Genomic DNA, 4,954 nt, shown 5'->3' with positions numbered 1-4,954 from the left:
TGAACCATTCAACGAAACATCATTGATATGGGTTTGCAGAGCCCAAGACCCACTCGTGTACTCTTGATGACTGCGCGACACAAAGCCTTACGCCTCGCTTGGGCCCGTCACCACCGACATTGGACTGTTTATGACTGAGAACATGTTGTCTGATGGGACGAGTCTCATTTCAGATTGTATTGAGCGGATGTGTACAGGTACGGAGACAACCTCATGATCCATAGACACTGCATGTCAGCAGGGGACTGTTCAAGCTGGTGGAGGCTCTGTAATGGTGTGGGGTGTGTGCAGTTGGAGTGATATGGGACGCCTTATACATCTAGATACGACTCTGACAGGTGACATGTATGTAAGCATACCATCTGATCACTTGCATCCATTCATGTCTATTGTGCATTCCGACGAACTTGGGCAATTCGAGCAGGAGTATGCGAAGCTGACAAGTTCACAATTGTTACAGAGTGGCTCCAGGAACACTTCTCTGAGTTTAAATACTTCCGCTGGCCACTAAACTCCCCAGTGATGAACACCATAGAGTATATCTGGGATGCCTTGCAAAGTGCTGTTTAGAAGAGATCTCCACTCCTCGCACTCTTAGAGATTTATGGACAGCCCTGCAAGATTCATAGTGTCGATTCCTTCCAGCACTACTTCAGATATTAGGGGAGTCCATACCACGTCGTGTTGCGGCACTTTTGCGTGCTCGCAGGGGCCCTACACGATATTAGGCAGATGTACCAGTTTCTTTGGCTCGTCAGTGTAGATTTTATGGTTTTATGTATAAAGTAGACTGGGACGACTTTGAGAATTTGGATCGAGAAGGAAGTCATGTAGTTGTGTGAACTGCTGTGCAAAAGAAAAGCACTCCGTCTTCAGACCGCGAGTGGCCTACCGGGACCATCCGACAGCCGTGTCATCCTCCGAGGAGGATGCGGATAGGAGGGGCGTGGGGTCAGCACACCGCTCTCCCGGTCGTAATGATGGTATTCTTGACTGAAGCGCTACTATTCGGTCGAGTAGCTCCTCAATTGGCATCACGAGGCTGAGTGCACCCCGAAAAATGGCAACAGCACATGGCGGCTGGATGGTTACCCATCCAAGTGCTGGCCACGCCCAACAGCGCTTAACTTCGGTGATCTCACGGGAACCAGTGTATCCACTGCAGCAAGGCCGTTGCCTGAACTGCTGTGCAAAGGTATCCTAATGGCAAGCGCACCTGCCTAGTAAACGGGAGACTTGTGTTTGATTCCTGCCCTTGGCACAAATTTTCACTCACTGCTTCAGTATATAAAATCATATTTGTATAAGACCAGTAAAGTCTCTGACATTGTGTCATTTCATTTGTATAAAATAGATTTTATCTATCAAGCATTAAAATATTGTCATATATTCTAAATATAGTCTAGTACCAATAAACAAGTAATATTTTCTGAAAGCGAGGTGACAATAAGTTTACAATTAAAAATTTTGGACCTCTTTTTCTGTATTATCTCTTCTACCTTTAACTTAACCAGCTTCCAGTGTGCACTCTGTCCACTTTTTAGTGTCAGTCAGAATGTTTAACTCTCACAACCGAAGCATTTGATTAACAGTTGTTAGTGAATCTGTTTCACAGTGGAGCTTGCAGGTAATGTTGCTGATTGGCGTTTGGATACTAGCCACTTCTGTCACACTGGGCACCACTGGATCCTCTGCTGATTCTTGCTAACAGTTTGTTCACAACTTTGAAACATAGCATAGTGATAAAATTTCCATACTATATTGTAGTTTCCTTCAGTTTCTTAGTCTGTCACTACTGTTCTTGGATCTGATCTTATTCAATCCTAAATAAACAGTACACACCAACAGTGAATGACTTTCCATTTTGTTTATCTAACATATAACGCTTTATAAAGAAAACTGGCATCCAAAGTTCTCACTGTCTCATGCATTACTCTCTACTTGCTCATCCATACATTCTGATTACTCCAAGAATAGCAAGCTACACAAACAATATGCACAAGGCCGCACATACGGAGACAGAGTTCTCGTGAAAGATAAGTAACTTAGGTTGTAATTAATTGTAGTTGAACACATTTAACTAATTAAATACCTTCTTTAGTGTACTCTTCAAGCTCACCATTAAACGTTTTTTTCTTTTATTTGCGTAGTGTTCTAGTAATCGCGAAAAGTTCGTTTGTTTACGTACTGATGCTTAGGCCTAATTTTTCGAATGTCCATATTTAACGTTATACCGTAATTGTAAGTGCATTTGTTGTCATTAACTGATTAAATACGTTCATTAGGGTGCTTTTCAAGCTCACCATTAAAGGCTTTTCTTTTATTTGCATATTGTTCCAGTAATCGCGAAAAGTTCGTTTTGTTTATATTTCGCGGTTTTCCCTCACTTTCTTAGTGCTATACCGCAATCTTAAGTGCATTTCGTATAGATTAACTAATTAAATACGTTCATTAGCGTGCTCTTCAAGCTTGTCATTAAAGGTTTTTCTTTTATTTTCTTATTCTTCCACTTATCACAAAAAGTTCGTTTTGGTTACATTCGGCTTTTTAGGCCTAATTTTTGATCATGCATATTTAGCGATATACCACAAATTTCAGTGCATTTAGTAATAGTTTACTTACATGTTAGTTTCCAAAATATATTTAGTGTCCCTTTGCATCTGTATTTAATATATTATCGTTATCACTTAGTAAATCTCGTAACTAATTTCCAAACTACCATGGATACTAAGTGTGTGAGTTGCAGTAGGAAAGTTAGTTCAGGGGCTTTGTGCAGCTGCTGTGGCAGGTGGTTTCATTGGGGAAATTGTAGCAGCATAGGAAATGGGGAAGCAAACGAGACTCTTCCATTCTTTTGCAGGGTTTGCTCAAGAGACAGGATTATAGCTGAACAGGAGGAGAAAATTAGAGCCCTTCAGGCTGATTTGGACAGAGCAATGGTGGAACTGAAGAGGTTAAGGGGAGAGGAGGGTAAACAGCGGTGGGAAGTGGTAGCTGGGAACAGGGGCCACAGAAAGAGGACAGTGTCTGACAGTTTCCCAATTGGCACAACCAATAGATTTGCCTTGCTACCACAGTTAAGTAAGGAAGAGGCTCCAGTAGAAGTAGATGTAGTTAAGATGGAACAGAATCTCACTAGGAAACCAACTGTTTCAAAAAAAGTTGAAAGTAAGAGGAAAGTTCTGTTGTTAGGTGGCAGCCATGGAAGAGGTGTGGGCCAGATTTTGCAGGAAAAATTAGGTGACAGGTACCAGGTCACAAACTTTTTCAAGCCAAGTGCATGTCTTAGCCAGGTGGTAGATGATATAGGTTCCTTGTGCAAGGGTTTCACAAAGCAGGATCATATGATGATAGTGGGTGGAGTGGGAAACAGTATTGATAGGGATCAGGGCTACAGTATTGAGTGTGACCTGGTGAAAATAGCCTCGGCAATGACCCATACCAATGTTGAGCTGGTGCCTGCTTTCGTGCGGCATGATCAGCCCCAGTTGAACCACTCTTCCAGGAGGGTAAATATGGAGTTGAATCAGTTGCTTATGGCGGCCACTCTGTCAGACATTGGATTAGTTCCTGTTGAGGCTATTGATAGGGGGGATTTCACAAGGCATGGCCTACACCTCAATAGGAAAGGGAAGGGTAAACTGGCAGGCTTGTTAGCGAAATCCATAAGGGGGAACACTAGTACTCATGGATGTATCACTCTTTTAGACTAATATCAATGTCCAATGAGAAGTTCAGGCAGGCAGGTGCTAAAGAGGTCCAAATCTCACAAAATTCTCACAACAGGAAAGTAAATAATGATGTTACCATATTTAACCAAAATATTGGTGGATTAAGGAAAAAAGTAGATTCTCACAAAAGTAAAGTAAAAAAATTATGTTACTATTTTTCACCAAAATATCCTAGGATTGAAGAATAAAGTATATGAGCTCCTGGTTTGTTTACATGACATTGAATCTTACAATGTAATAGATATACTGTGTCTGTCTGAGCATCACATGTGTCTGATATGGAAAAGGTAGATATCAGTGGTTACAAACTAGCTGCTCAGATGAGAAGAGAGAATAAGGTGAGAGGAGGAGTTACCATATATGTCAAAAGTTATCACTGAGTAGAAAGCTTAGATACAAAAAAGTATTGTCTAGAGCAACAAACTGTCTATTGTCTAGAGCAACTTAAACTGAAGGAGGGCTCTTTTATAATTGTAACCGTATATAGGTTCCCTTCAGGAAACTTTCATTTATTCCTGTAAAACCTGGATGCCTTGTTGTGCTGTCTGTCAGATAGGGGAAAGCAAATTATTATTTGTGTGGACTTCAATGTTGATTCACTGAAAGAGTGTAATAGGAAGAATGACCTGCAAGTCTTGCTCAGTTCTTTCAATTTGACATCTGTCATTAATTTTCCTACTCGTGTACTAAAGGACAGCAGTACATTGATAGATAACACTTTTATAGACCAAGATAGGTTTAAAAACATAAATTCTTGTCCTGTTAAGAATTGCGTTTCTGATCATGATGCTCAGCTAGTTACAGTATATGACTTAGCTCCCCTCCAAAGTTGTGCATTCAATGAATGACTCAACAATTAGAAATTTCACAGAAAATCTTCAGCAGTTAGACTGGGATGAGGTGTACAAGGAACCCGATGCTAATTTAAAATATAACTTATTTCATGATACAATTGTAAGAGAATTTGAAAACTGTTTCCCCAAGAAAGTAGTTAAATCTAATAATAAGAAACCATGCAAAAAACCTTGGCTTACTAAAGTAATAACAATATCTTGTAACCACAAAAGGGAACTGTATCTAACAACAAGAAAGAGTAATGACCCAGAAACAGTTATTAAAAGGTTATTAAAAAGTCCAGAAGCATGTGCATCATGTCTGAGATTAATACCGCTGATAACAAAATCAAAACAATTTGGAATATTACTACAAGGGAGACAGGGCAG

At 40.4% G+C, this 4,954-nt stretch overlaps 1 pseudogene; it reads right to left on the bottom strand.

Annotated features, from left to right (window-relative positions):
• Positions 1-1,061: 1,061 nt before the first annotated feature.
• LOC126413575 (5S ribosomal RNA) lies at positions 1,062-1,178 on the bottom strand (annotated as a pseudogene).
• Positions 1,179-4,954: the final 3,776 nt, after the last annotated feature.

Source organism: Schistocerca serialis, chromosome 7 (genome assembly GCF_023864345.2).
Source record: "Schistocerca serialis cubense isolate TAMUIC-IGC-003099 chromosome 7, iqSchSeri2.2, whole genome shotgun sequence".
NCBI classification, from domain to species: domain Eukaryota; kingdom Metazoa; phylum Arthropoda; class Insecta; order Orthoptera; family Acrididae; genus Schistocerca; species Schistocerca serialis.
Note: the sequence above shows the minus strand (reverse complement) of the source record. Positions and strands in the feature narration are given on the sequence as shown.